The sequence below is a fragment of the Aptenodytes forsteri genome, unplaced genomic scaffold, assembly GCF_000699145.1.
Source record: "Aptenodytes forsteri isolate BGI_AS27 unplaced genomic scaffold, ASM69914v1 Scaffold186, whole genome shotgun sequence".
In the NCBI taxonomy this organism is placed as follows: domain Eukaryota; kingdom Metazoa; phylum Chordata; class Aves; order Sphenisciformes; family Spheniscidae; genus Aptenodytes; species Aptenodytes forsteri.
In genome coordinates this window covers 318191-336753 of record NW_008793959.1, presented here as the reverse complement: position 1 = coordinate 336753, position 18563 = coordinate 318191, and the positions used below count along the sequence as shown (strand labels likewise).

General features: G+C 49.4%; 1 protein-coding gene across 1 annotated transcript in view; it reads right to left on the bottom strand.

The window, feature by feature from the left end:
* TEKT3 (tektin 3) overlaps positions 1–17871 on the bottom strand; it is a 68802-nt gene extending 50931 nt beyond the window's left edge. Inside the window, exon 1 of the mRNA XM_009284977.1 lies at positions 17798–17871. The gene's annotated coding sequence lies outside the window, so the exon portion shown is untranslated. The remainder of the gene's footprint in view (positions 1–17797) is intronic.
* Between the last annotated feature and the right edge of the window lie 692 nt (positions 17872–18563).

Sequence of the window (18563 nt, the reverse complement as noted above, 5' to 3'; positions counted from 1 at the left end):
TGCTTCAGAGTTAATCACAAAATTGTGGCTCAGACTCCCGTGTGCTGCATCCACACCCTGGAGATGAGCCAGGACAGCTTGCTACAAGGGGATCCAGCCCCCAAGCACCTCGAGATCTTTGCGGGTGCTTCACGCCTAGACTGGAAAACGCTTCCAGCACTGTGTTATGGAATGGGGAGACGGAGGCTCCCACTGCAAGGAGGTCAAAGCTGCCTAGATCGGTCCTGAGCCTGAGAGCACGAGGGTCTGAGGGGCAACGTGCTGGCCGAGCACTGCGTTGCAATTGGTAGCGGATTCACAAAGAGAGCTTGTGTTTATGCACCGAGCTATAAATACTCCTTTTCAAAAAGGCATAACTGGAAAAATGTCTAAATGTCTATTTTTGCCTCCTCTGCTTCACCCACTCGAAACATTGACATCATACCAAGCTCCTACTGAGACAGAGTCATTCCTGAGACCCGGAGCAGCACAACTGCACCCAGCAGCATAAATGCTAGGTGCAGGGGAAAAAAAAGCATCTTTGTAGCCTGGGAGAACAGACAGAGCAGTGCTTGGGGAGGGGGAATTCTTGCATGAAAATGGCAGGTTTTCCACTGCTCTTTGATTCTAATAAGAATGACTGAGCAAAGCGCAAGTCCAGGCTGTCACAGCTTTGCCCTAGGCTCACCTGAGGTCTGATACTACTCCAAGAGGCTTCCAGGTACCCAGGTTCAGCATTCCCAGCCAAATAGCAAGCAGTTCTCACCAATCTCCCCCTCAGTCTCATATAACCCCACAGAACCCACCCCAAGCTGCCTCTAAGGAAAGAAATCCACATCCCAGTGAAAATAAGGCAGTTTGCAGCAGGCTGTGACACCCGTGGCACTCGCCACAGGCTTCGTGAAGAGCTGCAAAAGGATCAGAGAGCAGCAGGCACCGACAGCTCCATCACCTTGGCATCTGCTGCATCTCCCCTCCACCTGCGCAGGATGGTGAGGACAGGTTGAGCACTGCTGGCAGTGTTTGGCATGAGCCAGGAACCAGTAACTGTAATTGCTGGCAGCAGCTCAGCTCCTCCAGGGCTCAAACACGAGCACTTGCAGAGGGTAACAGCAGCAAGCGCTTCCCCGCCTGGAGCTGCTGCTGTCACAGGCGGCTGCGTGATGACAGATGAGTCAAGTGGTGAATGCAGACACAAAATTGTTGAGAAACGCTATTTCAGAAACACCTTGGTGTTAGCTGGGCGACTCTTCCCTCTCTTCACGACCAACTCTAATTTCTCCCTGCTGTGCTCATGACCATGGTAAAGCACTCTGAGATGAAAGGTCCTCAGTGACAAATCCTCCAACAAAAAGCTCCACTTGTGAGGTTAAAATACTGGGCTAGAGGCACAGAGCCACACCACAGACCTGATCTAGGGACTAGACCGCAGCATCCTCCCAGCATCAACACCACGTGCTGCTGAGGGTTTGTCACCTTTGTGCCACGCTGTCAGATCCATGTGCCTTTCAGCAGGGCAGTGTCTCATCCAGAGACACTTTTCTAAATGTATAGCAACACGTTGGTGACATGCTCAGGGGAACGGCTCTGGAGCACAGTAACTGCCCCCAAACCCTCAGCAGTTTTGCATCCAGTCAATCCATCAGCCAAGTCCCAAAGCAATACTAAGACCTTGAGGTCCCCCAAGCCACGATGGCCACCATTCTCCCCAGCCTTCTCGTCCCACTCTTGGGTGCTGGCATATATATGACCACACACTCCTGCAGGAAATCAATTTGTATTTTGCTTAAATAAGGCAGTCAGCACCTGGCTTATATCTACTTAATGACCTGAGCATCTGGTTTCAATACAGCAGGCAAGGAGCAACCACAGCATAATAAAAGTCATTTAGAGCTGCAATTAACTCTGGGCCTCCAGTTGTATATTATAACCACAAAAGTAGGTGCTGCTACATCTGTTGACAGATGCAGGGGGGTCAATTCCACACACCCCCCAAGATACACCCTACATCTCCTTCCTCCCATCCTCAGATGCCCGATGTTCCCCTGTGCCACATCCAACATTATGCCGCTGCCCTGCTCTAGCACGTTGCACACGGGCAGGGATCCCTGCAGCTGTGCCTGCACCACGCAGCAAACTTCTTCCTACCCAGCCCTCTGGCACCAGGCTACAGACCAAGGGCAGGGCCCAGGACACCGTTACTTTACGGGTTTCAGCCTCACGAGAGGCACATCTGGAGTACAGAGCTCACCAACGTGACGAGCCCTCTTGGCATCCCCAATGCCACCTACACCCTTCTCCGCTGCGCCCCGGGCTCGCTGACGCCATGCGTTGCTGTGCCTTGGGGCTCCAAAGTAATAGCGATTGATTTCAACTGGAGCTGAACAGAGCCCTCGAAGTATTTTATTAATGCTAGTGGGCAGTACAAGCTGAAACACAATTACCATTCTGCGAATTTGCAGCTCTGGAGAGGTCCCTTTTACCCTCAGTGACAACAACAGAAAAGTCAGATTTCCCATGAAATGAAGCTACTGAAAAATTCATTTTAAGAATTACCAAAGTCAGCATGTTTGGGTTTTGGGGTTTTTGTTTTCTCCTTTTGTTTCCCCCCCCAACCCCCCTTTTTTTTTCCCCCCCTACAAGTGCTTTTTGCAAGACTTGCTTTTGCCTGTTTCCATTTTACTCTAATTCATTATGGAGAAGCAGCACTTCAACCTTCTCTAAAGACATTATGAGTTTTCAACTATTTTTAATGATAAAAATCATTCAATTCCTTGAAACTTTTACACCTCTGGCCATTTTGCCACAGAAAGCTCTACTGCCAGAACATTTTCAAGGCAGCTTTAACGTGCCCGAACTCCAACGCACGTGCCCAATCCAATCCAACTACATACTACAGTCCCTGCTGCAGAGCTAGAGAAACCGAGACAAAAGAACAGCTAATGTATCCAGTGAGGAAGAGAGGAGAGCAAAGAGCAGCCCACAACGCCTCCACCGGTCCTCGACCTGACCATGGGACAGGGTTCCCCACCTGGAAAGACGCTGTTGCAGGGATGCCCTGGGACGCCTTCCCCCAGTGAACTCTTAACACGTTTGAGCACATGTGCAAACACTTGCACACGCAAAAGAAAAACAAAAATGTTTTCTCAGTCACCTCAGCTACCATTTCTGGCGCTCTAGGGATGATTTCAACCCTTTTTCTGTACCATTTCTCACCACAGAACTGCCTATAAATAACTCTGGTCTTTCACCTGCAGAAAGAGAAGGCCATTCCCCGAGGGAGGAGGTGTAATAGCGAAAATGGTTTAACACAGAGGTACGAACAAGATCCCAGCCATGGTAGAGCCCCTGTGCAGCCAGAAGGAAGGTGGGTGTTCTCCTTCTCACCATCCCCGAGCTGTGCAAGCGCATACAATTCACACCTGCTTCAGCATCCTCTGCACAGGCAGAGGTAGCCTACAGCAAACCTAGGGAGAAACCCGTGCCTTACCCCCGCTTCGCTGGGAATGTGTGATTGCAGAGCAAACCAGTAACCATGAGAAGCTCGGACAGTGGTTCACAGCACATCTTACACCTCTTCCACTTGCTTCAGTACTCCCACGCGACACTGTCCTAGTGTAACCACATACATAGATGCTATTAAATAGAAGCCATCACTCCCCCCCCCTTACAGATGGTGCCCCACACAGCCACCCCCCCGCAGAGGAGGCTGGATGCCAAGTTCTATTAAAAAAAAACCACCCCCCCCCCCCCCTTACAGATGGTGCCCCACGCAGCCACCCCGCAGAGGAGGCTGGATGCCAAGGGGGTGCAGGGGGACAGTGCCCACAGCCCCCCCCCAGCCACGATCAGGACACAGCCCCAGCTGGCGCTCCCAACTATTTCTGTAGTCATCGCATCAGCAAGGAGGTAAGCACACGACACCACCACGTCCCTTCTCCGGGATCCCTCGCAACAAACAGAAAAGTCAGAGGGAAGAGCTGGAAACTAAGGTTCATTTATTTCTTCCCAGTTCCGTGGCTTGTGACCAAAGCCGCGGGTTGGCAGGCGAGACGCACCGCTGAACACAGGGCTTGTGATGTGCTGTGTCTGTGCGTGCGCAGGCACGAGGGGTGTGAGTAACCCGCGGCTCGAAATAGGGCAGGGAACAAGTTTATTTATACATCCATAGAAAGCGGTAATTTCTCTTTGTTGCATTTTCTAATTCTTTACATTTTTTTTTCCTGCAGAGGCCCAACACTGTTTCCCAAAGCATTCAGCTGACGAGTGGCGCTGGCCCCATCTCAGCCAAAAATCTCATGAGCTGACAGCAGCAGTTGGGAACAGCGCACTAGACGCAGCAGCAAATACTCCTGGATTATTAGATAAGTTGTTTATAACTTTAGCAAAGTTTTCCAGGGCAAATGGCTTCCTCAAGCAAATTTAATTTTGATGGAAAAAAATTTTGGCAATATTTTTCCACCATCACAAGGAAAATACTGTTTCCAATGCATTAAATGTTGAAATGATCTGACACAATTTCAGTCCCTGCAGAAGTGGAATCTGAAATTAGAACGGATCACCCCTGCGGGAGAGGGTGTCTTGCTGTCTTCATGACAAAAACTCCCAACCATATTTGCCAGAGTTAGAAACTCCAGAGAAATGTGAGGGCACAATCCCCAGCAGAGCCCTACCAGCAGGCGAGCACACTGGGGGTACCAGCACACACGGCTAGACTGGGCGCCCGCCGTCCCACCTCTCCAGAGCCTCCTGCTCCCTTTTAGATGCTCTCCTAAAAGAGAGGTGCTCATGATGGAGAAGCCACCTCAGGTGTGCAGGCTGGTATAGTTTTTAATTGAGTAGTCACTCAGCATTTTGCCCAATTTGAACCCTGCCTTGCTCGATGCACAGCACGGACCTTTTATAACAGAGATGGACACACCGTCAGAGGTGCCTGCAGGCTCCATTGCACAAGTTGGGAGGTCTGAAGGAAGGAAGGTGGCCATAGACAGTCCTAGAAAACTGGATTCTACCTTTGTAGCCAAATAATGAGGTGATGCCTTTGCAAATGGTTTCAATCCTCAGCACCTAGGGTCTGAGCCGGCATGCACCAGCAGCTGGAGACCCTAAGTACATGCTTTCCTGTATCACATAAGGCTAAGGACTTGCAAAAAAATCACATCCCCCCCCAGCAGTTTTGACCTTAGCACCTCTGCTATCGTAAAAGTGAGGCATGCACCAGCAGCTGGAGACCCTAAGTACATGCTTTCCTGTATCACATAAGGCTAAGGACTTGCAAAAAAATCACATCCCCCCCAGCAGTTTTGACCTTAGCACCTCTGCTATCTGTAAAAGTGAAAAACAGCAACTCATCTACCAGCTGACTGTTCAGCTTTGCTGCACCGCTTTTAATTATGTACGTGATGCTTTCATGCACACAAGTCAGATATATACATACGCAGAGTCCAGTAAATGCAACTTGAACAGACCTCACACCCCAAGGACAGACAAGCCAGGGGAAAAGGGATAAAAGTACAAGGAAATGCTCGTTGTGAACTCCTCTCCCTTTCAGTCCATGCCCCTTCAGCAACATATGGCTTCAAGGAGAGGGGACAGTGATTCTCAGCGCACTTTTCCTCCAGTCACCCAACATCTCAAGTGGATGCAGAGGCACAGAGAGTCCCCAGAGGCCATTACCCTCAGCCAAATCCCTGCGACAGCCGCTGGCACTCAGCACCAATGCCAGCGGGGTCACAAGATGCAGGAGAGCAGAGAACTGGGCCCTGTGTGTGTGCGCCGGGCTGCGTGGGCGTGCAGGCATCCGCATCTCCATGCCGTGCCTCTGCACTGCACCCTTTGTGGGGCGTTTCAAAGCAGCAAACAGCTAGCAACGCATGTGAAGCAAGTTCAAGAGGAAGAGGTTATGGTTTTCTCCAGATCTGAGAGCAGACAAACGCAAAATGCAGCACCACCACCTTCTGTGGTTGTCCGCTTTCATTCAAATGGGGCTTTTAGGAAAAGAGTCAAAAAGTTAAATGCTATTTGCATTTGTAGTTTAATGCATTCTGGAAAACACTTGAGAGCACCTTTTTTCTTTGTTTCTAGCTGTGGACAAATCATTTCTTCTTGCTGGAATGTGCCAGGGAACTATATGGTAGCACATGCAAGAGAGGTTTTCTTGCAAAAATAACCCTATTGCAAACACTTGGTGATGGCAAACTCCTCTCAGCCACGGACATTCCTACAGAGTCCTTCCCAGTCCTGGGGGTGCTGCCACCACTGCTCAGCTTTGACAGCACTTGAGTTACCTCCTCAAAACCAGCTTCTTGAGGCTCTCTGTTTGGCTCTGTCTCTGCTGGGCGGTTGGATGCAGCCTTCCTCCGCTCATCCTGCTCAACGAGCATCTTGACCACGGGGGCTGTGTGAGTGGTGTAGGCAGGCTGTGGGCGGTGGCACTGGATGAGGTGGCCAGGCAGACCCATGGTGGCTGAGGGCAGGGCGTACTCTGGAACCCAAGAAACAGACACCGTGAGAACACAGCCAGTTACCTCCTGGCTTCTTCCCTCTCTGGGAAGGGTTAGAAAGGAGGATGCCTTCAGTGACACCAAGGATGCTCTTTGGAGCCAAGGACCATGGCTGGGATCAGTGATGGCTTTGCTATGGCCATGGAGGGCCAGGCAGCGCTAAGGGACAGCAGTGCCATACCAGGTAGCTACTCAGCATCAAGATTCAAATAACCCATGCAAGAAATACAGATGACGTCCATCACTTCTAGCCTTTGTGCCTTTATTTCTATACTTGAGCACAGGATGTGATTGCACTGACCAAGGAGGAGCTGCAGAAGGTCAGTATTACACCAAGAAGCACAGTGGGAAAGAAAAAAGGGGAAAAAAAAAAGTCAGCAATTCTCATTTCTGCAGCACTGACCAATGGCCAAGATAGCACACAGCAGGACAAGACCACACGGAAGATCTTTCCAGTCTCAGCTTTCTGCCCAAAACCCATTAATCACTCAGAGTCTTGCACCTCAAAGCAAGGCACAAAGTTGGTAGAAGTGGCTGGAGGAATTAGACTGAACCTACTTGGGAAGATGTCTGTCCAAGGGAAACTTCAAAGCAGAAAATCCAAGGAAAAAAAAAATCATGCCAAAAAGGAAGATGCATTCAAATAGATCTTGGAAAAAAATTAGATCATCAGTATTAGTATTTGTAGATACAAGACTTTTTATAAAGCCAGCTTGTTTTCACTTAGATGTCATTAGTCCTTTAAAAGTTATCTAGCACAAAAGCAGAGTTTTCTGACTCAAATATTTTACTTTTCACTAACTTTGCCTAGTACAACAGTTAATGTAATTATGACTAGATAGTCAAAGTAGTAAAAAGCAATCTTGCTTAGCACAAACAGCTAGGATAAGACGGTAGGAAAGTCCTGCTGATAAAGGCTCCCCTGAAGGTCCATCGCTGTCAAAGGGACAAACTTCCATGCTACAGCATGTTTAAAACTGGTCTGTAGCAAGCTCTGAACAGCAGCCTGCAGGTAAGGAGGGAAGGAAGAACAGAGAGATGGAACAACCATCCTGCAACCAGGCTTTCACTTAAGATATCCATACTTAGGGTCTGAGAGTCCTGCACACGTGGTGGACACAGCAGTCCTAAGGAGAGGAGGTGGTGATTCAGTTGCCCTCAAAACAGGCAAGGAAAAGAAGCAGCTGCTGTGGAGGGCAGAGGCAGAACACGGTCCTATTAAAGAGCAAGGCTATTTGGTTTACAGATGCGGAAAGCTTGATCCACAAAATGATGCTAAATCTTATTCCTTAGATGCTTTATGAACCATTTTACACATGAAGAAGGCCAATAAATACCTGTCACCTCCATAGCCCTGTTCACCAGATGTCCCTGGAGGGCACAGCAGCCCTTGGTCACCCCTCCCCAAGCTCAGACAAGCCAGGAGCACAGAGGAGGTCGGAGGCAAGCTGTTTCAGGTGGGATTTACAAACCTGGCCACACCACAAACACCTCCCTGCTCCTAAATCAGTCAGGTGTAGATGGCAAGCCTGCTCCTTACCTCTCATTGTGCACTATTTTCTTTTCTTTCTCAAAGTGGGAATAATTCTGCCTCTTTTCTCCTCCTCTCTCCTGCAGAGGGTCAGTTCTTTGTGACCAAGCTATGATGTGTATCAGGGAAACGCCCTGAAGAAAAACACACTGGGGTTTGTTAGGGCTCTGACATTCAGCTGCAATACCCACGGTCCTCATCAGAACAGCGTGCCAGCTTTGGGTGTTCAGAGCTGGGGACGTGCAGGGACAGAGCCACGTATTTCTCCCAAGGTCCCACCACGAGCTCCTGGTGGAAGTTAAGAACAAAGAGCTTGGAGCTCTGAGTTAGAGTTTTAAATGAGAGCATTTAAAGAAACATGCTGCTTCAGATTATCTTCTGCTAAAGTTGTAGGGACAGAAGGAGGGAGGAAAAAGTGCATTTTCAGTGGCTTCTGCACCGAGCCACATCCCGCAGACTCTCAAGCCCAGGAACCTGCACCACAGCCACCGCTCCTGCAGCCTCTGTCCGTGCCATGGCTGGTGCCAGATGGGCTCCGGGTGTGCAAAGCATCAGGAATTTGCTTTTATGTAAGCTGCGCTCGCGCTGCAGGAACATTGCCGGCACTGAGCTCTGTGCTCCCCCTGCCCGGCCCCCTCTGCACTCCCGGCTATAACCCAGCACTCCTGCTAACGCCCGCTGACAATAACTGTCTTTCATTGCATCCCAAGAGTGGGTGTTGGGGCTCTGCTCGTTTCCCCTGCATGAACCATGCTCTCCAGAAACAGCCAACCGCCCTCCCTGTGAGGGAGACGTCAGCAGATCCAGCCAGGACAACCCCATGAAGCACGAGCTGACGGCCCAGCAGCAGGGTAGCAGCTTATGGGGATGATCAGCCAACAGACAGCCCAGGCTCTTCCCAATGTTTCTATTTATAAACAGCCTGACAGGTTTTCAGAAAAAGTTTCCATACCAAAAAAGTTTCACTGCAATTACATTGCTGTAAAGTCACGCCATTCCATACCTATGCTATACACACTCAGCTTTACGATCGGGGAAAAGTCAAACCAAAAAAAGTCTTGTTTTAAATTATGAGCTTTCAGACAGTGGCACGCTCTGTGCTTAAACAAAATGTTTATTTTGACAAGCTGAGATAGTCTATGTCTCTTCAAATGCCTGTTCTGACTCACTATTTGGAGTTTTTAACCCCTGTTACAGAAGTGTTTTACAATTTAGCTCATCAGGCTAATGCGCAGCAAAAACCAAGAGGGTTAAAAAAAATTTCTTAAAGGACAATTCAACTATTGTCCAAGTGTTTCTAATGACTAGGGAATTCTGGCTCAGCCCATCCTCCGGAGAGCCGGGGTGGACAGCGGGGGACCCCCAGCCTCGGCAGAAGGAAGCAGCACACCAGGAGCTGCTCTGAGCAGGAACCACAGAGGACACATCGGCATACGTGCAAGCTAAAGGGCTGCAGCCCGGTGGATAAAACAGCAGGATCAGGCACCAAGCACCACTAAACGAGGCACAAAAAGAGCTGATCTGGAGCCCTTTTCCCCACTTCTATAGGCTGTAGCTCAGGTTTTTGTAAGATGAATAAACACACCAAGTGAAACCTGGGCACCCAGCCACCGCACGGGGCTGAGTTGTAAATTTAATTCAGCAGTAACAAAGCCCGTGGAAAGAAACCCGTGCACCCCAGAGGTATGGCAAAACCTCACTGCCTGTTCCCGGGCCGGACCGAAAAACTGCAAGGTGGGTGCCAGAGGGTCGGGGAGGGTGACAGCGAGGGCCACAGCCAAACCAGCAGCACCAGATCCTAACAAAGCAAACACAAGCTTAACACAGGTGAGGACCGTGCTGTAAGGAGATGGTTAGCTGTTTCTGCATGTAGCCACGAAACAAGATGTGCTGCATGTTTTGCAGAGCAAACAAAAAGATCCAGCTGAGTCCCTTGCCCAAACAATCAATTGTGCAATGAAAAGGCAAGGAACGAGCACAGGGTGGTGGAACAGGGAAGGACAAGGGTTACGGTGCTGAGATGTGGCTCCAGCCCACACCTCACTTGCACGCCTGGTGTTTTCGTTGGAACATTTACCTTTGCTGCACCAAGCCAGATGTTCCCAGCTCAAAGAGTTTCTGCTGTGAAAAGGCTAGCTAAGCTCACGAGTTCAGAGCAGGAGGACATGTGCATGCACTAGGCATGTCTCCCAATAATTTCAGTGTTTGCACAGTATTATTTTGATCCTAGATAAATACTGCTGCTTATGTGATATTTGTGTAGGCTGGGGTTTCAAAAGGGCCTTGGGCTCGGCTGTGTTGCTTAATTGCTACAGCATCATCTCACAGGACAACAAAATAGAAGGGTTTTAGAATTTCCTAAATGGTAAGAAAAAAAAACCAGTGATAGACAGGAACCCCAGTTTGGATATTTGATAAGGTGAGAACATTTGGTGGCAGGATAAAGTCTGGATACCCACCAGGTGAATTTTCCTGTGTAGCTGGGGGTGCTTGGGTGGAAAAAACCTCAAATAAGGCCACAAGATCTGCCTTCCAATTTGCCCATGTTGGAGTGCTGAGGCAGAGGCTGATGCAAATCCCAGACATTTCTCCTCTGACCTTATCTCTAGCCCTTCCCAAACCAGCAGGGACTAGAGAAACCCCACGGAGAGAAGACAAACATCCCCCTGACCACAGAGCCTGGATCCATCAGCTTTTCCTGCATTACATACCTGTGGAAGCCACCACAGAAGTGACTCCTTCACACCAAGTTCACACCGACAGCACAACAGGAGACAGCCAGATGCCACAACAGCACTGGGAGCTGAAGATGGGAATGCAAAGCACTGGAGAGAAGATACCAAGGGAAAGCCTGGAGTTTACAACTCAGCAAAATGAGATGGGATCATCAGCCACCATTTGCTGTTTACAGCTTGCGCTTGGCTACTGGCCTGGAAGTGATTTCAGAGCCCAGGGAGAAAAGGCTCTGCAACATCCCCAGGAATCCTCTAAGCGTATCAGCTCCTTCGCTTCATAAGCACCTGCTAGTGAGACCTGTCTCCAGGATTGTCCTGGTAAAGGCTTTCCAGAGCAGAAGTGGGTCGACTTTCCTCCCACTGCAGTGACAGAATTATTGCCTGCCATTGCCTCTGCAAACCCTGCCTGGGGTTTATCTGAAACTGTCCGCACTGAAATATCTGCTCACAAACCACTCCAATGGGAAGTGCTCCAACACACTCCTCTCCCATCACGACGCCAGCTCAGGATCTCACTGGCATGCATCGGGGAGCACCACGCTGGGATTTTCACATTCCCTCCAGACTGCGGTTTCCAGTGACAAACCTGACCCTAACACAGCGTACCCTGATAACAGAGACCAGCTCAGCATCAGGTCTGGCCTGCCACGCACCACATCTTCCCAGCCCATTGTCACAAGCCATCAGCCCAGCTGCACGGCCACCTGCAGACTAACCACTGGAAAACATGGTTCCACATGGAAAGTACAACTACCAGCCTGAGTACAACCACCTGCTTGGCTGCTCCCTGCAGCCATGAGTGCCAGGGCTTCCCCCCACCAAAACCACACATTCCCCTCCCATCTCTGCTTCCACCTTGTGTTCTTCACCATCTGCTCTTGCTGTCCATCCTTGGCAGAAGGTGCACTGTGAGGAGCGGCGATCAGGTTGTGCAAGGCTCTCCATCCACATCCCATCCTGTGCTTTTGTTGAGTCTCAAACTCAGTACACACCTGAATTCACTTATGCCCTTCCCTAGGATAAGCAGCCAATGCCAAATATAAAGACAGAACCTGACTGAAGTAGCAAGATCAGAAAACAGCTAAAAACAACAGTTACAAGACCAAGGGCATCAGGGCACCTCACCTGCTCAGGTGCAACTATAAAGCCAGCTCAGTATTGCCTTTCATTTGGGACAGCTGAGAGCACCTGAGATGAGAGCCAGGCCCCTACAGCACACACACATTTCTGAAAAATTCAGTTTTGCAGTGTTGAACTTCATGCGCCTTTGCTGAAAGTGCCAGCCCTGGAATATAAGACCAAAAAAATCTCCCACCTGGAAGCTTTCCAAAGAGGGCCTTGAAGGATGTAATATCTAGAATGGGACTATAAAAACACCCTGTGTTAGCTTAACTTTTTCCTCCTGAAATAAAATTCATCCAACCCAAAAATTCCCCATTGACTTCAGTGGGAGTGAGTGTTTTTGAAAACCTCATCCACAAAAGCAGCATTGATCAAATTTGATTTTTTTTTTACTGTCATCAATGGAACAGTATCTAAACAGAATAATTCAGGAGACTGACTGAAGTCTCCTGAGCAATGGGCAACCCTCCAGCAGCGCCCACCCAGCCTGGCCGGCAGCAGCAGCCTGTGACCAGCTATGCAGCACAAGGGTCTCCGTCTTGCTCATGGGGTAGACTGCGCTGAGCGGCTAGCTCCCTTTAGGATGGGGGCCAAGAAGCACATCTACTGTTTAAGGCAAGTAAAGACCTGGCATCCTCTATAACAGGCAAGGTGAACCCCTTTGGGCTTGCAAGGCAAACGCAGCTTCAGATCAGATTGCAGCTTCCCAACTTCGTACCTGACCAGACTTTCATCTTAATGTCAAGTGGAGTTTATTTGAGGACAGCCTTAGGTTCAAGACAGATGTATATACAGTGTGTGTTTTATGAGGATGCTGATTTTACACTTGTGACCATTCTTCCTGGAAATTTATTGTCTGGCAGACCTTTGCAAACCCCTCAATATTAAAGTCTCTCCAACCTGCTCTGGAGAGTCAGCCCCAGGCCACTTCACAGAGGTACTCCAGTCCTAATCTTTGGAAATCCTCTTAAGCTTTACCAGCATCTGGGAGTTTAAGATCCAGATACCTGTTTCCATTCTTCTCCCCAACAGAAGGACCCAGCCCCTGAGCGCCCGTGTGCCACATACATAGGGTCATGGCTGCAGCTGTTTTTCACATCCTTCAAGTTACTGCAGAGAGAATCCACTGCAGTGTCCTCCAGACCCTCTGGGTCAACTTGTGACCAAGTATGAAAGCCAAGAGGCCTCTCTGGGCTCCGGTCTGGTTGGGAGCTGCCATAGTTCAACACCAGAACACAGGATGGTAGAGGAGGACAGTTTCTCATACCTTTCCCACAGCCATACAAGGCCTCTGTGATGCTTGTGGGTGAAGGTGGTGAGAAGCAGAATTTCTTCACCACCTTCACCCACAAGCATCACAGAGAAGCAGAATTTCCGAGATGCATCCTAGCATTTGCAAATACATTCAGTCCAGAAATCAAATTAAAAAAGCCTCCTTTGTACACAAGAAGTTGCCACCTCTACCCAGCTTTGCTGGATCAGCAGCAGCCAGACCAGAGCCATGGACCCACTCAAGTCACTTCCCGCTGGTTTGGCAGCGCGAGCCTCCAGCCAGCTCAGTCTAACCAGGCTATTAAATCAGATTCAGGTTGTTTGGATACCAGAGCAGCGCCCTTCAGAGGGTGGGGTTTAAAAGACCCCTTCCTCAAACAATGATCCTTTTGAGACACTGAATGGAAACCGCAGTACCAGAACTTTAGCATAGAAGTCACCAACAAGAGCTAGGATTCCTATGAGAATGGGGACATGCGTGGCCAACTTTAAATCCAAATCAAATGCTTCTGAGCTTCAAGACATTGACAGTCAAAGGTCCAAATTCTTCTCTCACTGTATCCAAAAAAGCAGCACCAAAGCCAGGCGCTTCCACAGGCAAAAAGGGAGACTGTTCACGAACAGACAGACACACAGAAGTAACATCATGCAGCGAACACAGCTTTTCTTTATTAACCAGAACATTAAAGCACATACTAAGTTTTGTTCAGGCTGTCAATTAAGGCTTTCCCCAATTTTCAGACATTATTATCAATTCACTTGAAGTTAGCAGGCTATGCTGTATACCTGCCATTGTGTTATGCTTCATTTTGCTCATTTTCTTTACCTCTTCAGGACGGGAAGAAAGCAATAGAGCTTCGTCTAAGGTTAAAACCCTCGGTCAATAAACATCTCCCTTGTGATCTACAACTCTCTACTGGTAGTACACAAGGGAACCGGTAGCAGGGATACAGCGAGGTAACAGCCACTGCTTGTTTTATTTTATTTTCTCCAACTACAGGTTGAGATATTCTGTGTAATAAGAGGAAAAATTATCCCAGGAGAAAGGAGGGAGGGTTGCTTTTTATGAAAGACATTTAAGTCATAAAGCACCCAGCACTTTGCTTCATGCTACAACTCATGTGAGTTTTAATTCTAAGAGAGCTGCTGGCAGCAGGACAGTTTTCACACTCTTATATTTAGAGAGACTCGCCTGAAAAATAGCCAAAGCTGTCACTTATAAATCAGGCTGTTCTGACAGTGCCCAGAGCAAGTAGTAAAAGCAAACAGAGGGAAATGAAATTACATGCTGCAAAGGGAACTCTGAAATAATAAGCTTTTATTTTGTGTTTTTAAAAGTTCACAGTAATTAGAACTATTTCTTCCTCTGTTCTTTCATTTGTTTTTAAGCCAGCCCCTGCTGACAAGCTCTGGGCCCCCAACCTCTGGTTCCCATTCATTTGGCTTTGGCCATGTGGTTCCCATATTCTTGGCTGAGGTACGCTGGCCTTCAGGAGCCAACATCTCCAAAGGCTGGGGTGGAGAAGGGAGAAGGTGCAACATTTGCTTCACTCTGGATGTGGGAACCTGTGCAGCACATCCCTTCCGAGCAGCTCGCAGGCATGTGCGTTCCTGCAGCACAAGGCCAGTCCACAGCACACCCAAGTCGGTGGAAAGGGTCTTGCCTGCAGTGGGCTTGGTATGTCATCTTCCACTGACATGGGATTTTTCGGTCAAACTGGAGCATCTACAGCCAATTTTTCTATTTTCTACAGCCAAATAGAAGTATAGCACTGAAAACTCCTGGTCTAAGTTGGCGAGACATCAGCAGCTGATGTCCCTTCCTCTTCCCCGTGTCCTGTAGGGGGATCACATCCATCCCTCCAGGAAAGCTGACAAACACCATTGGGCATATCTTAATGCTGTATTTTCCAACCTTAGCTTAGCCTGCATTGCTGGGGGATCCTCAGGACAGGAGTTTCCTACCTCCAAGGTTCCTGTCCAAAGGTTTCTCAACCTCTCAGTTTAAGCAACATGGAGAAATGAGTGCTACTCTGCCAGAAGTCAACTTCAGGCTTTACCAGTCCTACACAGCTCAACAGCAGTTTGCTCTCATCTTCAGCAGGATTTTCGTTTCACCCTCAGCAAGAAGCCAGATGGAACAGCAATTGCTAAGTGAACTGCTGGGAACCAAATAAAGCTGATGAAAGGATAAGAGCAACAAAACCACCCTTTATTCATTCATTCATCTGATTTTACTGTTTGAAGTTCTCCATGAACTGCTTCCAACCCAAGCTCCGCCCCATACATGTGACTTGGGAAGCTGTGCGATAAAGATAGAGATGATCACAGGCACTGAGAGGGCTGGAGGAGGAAGAGATCAACAGAAGAGGCACCAAGGCAGATCTGGGAACTCAGGATTCCCATGACAGATCCCAGGGAAGGGGAGAAACCCTGCCTGGGTGCTAGGACCACAGTGAAAAAGCAATGGAAAAAACAAATAGCTTGACACATGGGGGTTTTTTTCTGTTTATTCCAGGGTGGGCTTGATCTGGCATCAGGTGGAATTGACAGGTGCCCATCCATTGCCTCCAAGGGGCTTTGGATCCAGTGGAAGTTGAACCACGGGGTAAACTACGATGGCCCAAGACCAGTTAGCAGAGATCCTGCCCCAAGCCAGCAGGTACCATCACATCACCCCAAATACTACCAAAGGTGCTGAGATGAAGAGGCAAGGCGTGAACCCACATGGATCACATCACCTCCACCACCTCACCTCTCTCCAGAGCTGCCTTAACAAGCGCCGCCCTAACCCCAGGATCCAGTTCAGTTCCCAGGACCAGCTTCCACCCCCCCAAAAAAACCCCAGTTTTGAAGACTGACAGTGGAACATGAGAAACAAAAATTAGGGTTTCCACAGCAGCAGCAGCTCGCAGGCACTGCATCCCCCAGCTTTCACAGGGCACGTTTTACAATGCGCCCAGTGATATATCAGGTTACGCGGCCGAGAACAGGAACACCGAGCAGCACACGCGTGCGGCACAGCTGAATGAACAATAGCCACGGGAACACCGCTAGCACTCGCATTTTAGAAACTAAATTGTTTTTACTTTGCAGACACAACATTATAGTCTTTTTTTCACTTCTAATTTTTCTTCTTATAAAGGGGAAGGGAATAAGAGAAAAAAAGGTGGACTCCAGGATAGAAGTCTTCAGCATTACACCCGAGATGCTCCAGTGTGTATATACAAACAGCAACTAAAATAGAAGGGGCGGTTTCTCAGCTGCTGCGATCTGTGTAGTGCTATTAACTTGATAGTCACTTAAACCAGGGGAACATCTGACCCCAAAGCAGGATAGGTGATGCCCTGGCAAGAGCAGAACAAGATACTGGGCCAGGCTGGTGTGAACAGGGATAGTTCACCAGCTTCCCTGTGGTTGTGCTCAGATCTGTAAGCAAGTGCTTGCCCCCTGCTATCAGACAACCAGCAGTCACTTGAATTAAAAGCAGCTCAAACCATTCATTTCTTTCTAAACCCAGCTTTAGTCACCTTTCTTGCTACTCTCTGGCCCACATCCCCCCTAGGCAGTCCTGCATCTCTCCACCCACACGAGCCTGGCCAGGAGATGGACGAGGGGGCCGTGTTGTCCGTCCCGCGGGGACCACTGAGCAGGGGGAATACAAGCTGGGGGAGCAGCCAGAGCACAGATATTCAGGAGAAAGTGCTTGTTTATGTGAAAACACAAGGAGGCAAATAGTTGACATTAAGATTTTGGGGAGGCTGTGGGACTGGGCTATTTCTTTCAGCCCTCACACAAAGGGACCTTTTGTGTCTCGCTGTAAAACAGAAACGATATTGAAGGGTCTGTGGAATTTCTGGGCATTTTTTTCCCCTCGGAGACGCAATGGCCCATGCTCCAAAGCAACAGATGAAGTAGGATGCAAAGGACAAGATGTTCGTATGCGGCTCCACATCTGCCTCCTGCTCCCCTGCTGCCACACCACCACCCCACCCCAAACCCTTTACCGCCCAAGAAGCTCTTACTGCTGGCAGCAGCCAGAGGGGCAGAGCCTGGAGGTGCCCCACCAGGGACCAGGGCTCACACAGCTGCACCCATGCCCAGAGGAGCTGCAAATACCTCAGGAAGCCATTTGCTGAATGTATCCCCTTTTGAAAAGGGGACTGCAGCTCCCACACCCACTTTGCTGAGGGTCTCCAGTCTGTCATCTTGCATCCAGCTGATATACCATGTTTCAGGCCACAGCCTGGGAGCCAGGACAGGTTGCCCTGGACTCATCATCCCACACAAGTCTCCAGCTTCAGCCATCCCCCAAAAGGGGCATGGAGCCCACGCCAGCCTCCAGGCCAGCCCAGCTCCCCCTCTGTGCACATGCTCCTGTCCCAGCAAGGACCACGATACACATGCTGTGCTTCATGGGTGCTGTTCCCAACAGGGCTGAGGACACCTCTCAGCATTTTCTTTGTGGAAGTGTTACACAGAGTTTTGCCCCAAAATGTTTCCTGCACCAGTGCCCACAGGGCTCGGACCAGCCCAGAAACAACCAGCCAAACACAAACAACTGTGGACAGGGCGCCTACGCAACACAGCAGGGCTCTTCTCCATCTCATCTTGGCAAAAGCACAGAGATTTCTCCAAGTTCATAATGGACATACCTGCTACCTGACCCTCCGTGAACCCCTGGCCACCTCAAAGACTGTGTCAGAGCTTGGCACAGACCTCACCGCACTGCTCACTCATCCTGAAAAAGCACAGAGATTTCTCCAAGTTCATAAAGGTACATGGACATACCTGCTACCTGACCCTCCGTGAACCCCTGGCCACCTCAAAGACTGTGTCAGAGCTTGGCACAGACCTCACCGCACTGCTCACTCATCCTGAAGCTCCTCACACCCCCAAGGCACTTTTCTGCCCACAGATGATAGGAAGAACTTGTCCTCCGCAGGCAGCCGAACTGCCATAGGTGCTGCTGGAAAGCACTTGGGACAGGGAAGAGATCTGACATCCATCATCAGCAAGAGAGCAACGCCTCCGTGCAAGCGAAATGCCTGATAAGCCCAACGTGACCCAGCAGCCACTGTTTATAGGATGAAAGTCCCATTAACGCCAGTGCATGGTGCAACTCCTGCTGTTTACAGGCATTTCCTCACCTCACCCACTCAGCAGCAAGGGGAGAAACAGAGACCTTCCAAGTTTATTTGGAGACCCGCCACATTTTCCCCCTTCCTGAACATATATAGCACATGGCCAGGGCAGTAAGGTCATTTTAGGACAGCCCTGGTACAAAAGGCTGAAGACACATGAAAAAATAAAAACATCATTCTCCTGCAGCAAGTGCCGAGCGCGACCCCCCTGGTGCCAGCAGAAAGTGCATAATCCTACCGAGCACGGGGAGGGCAGATCGCAGGAACAGCGCAGCAT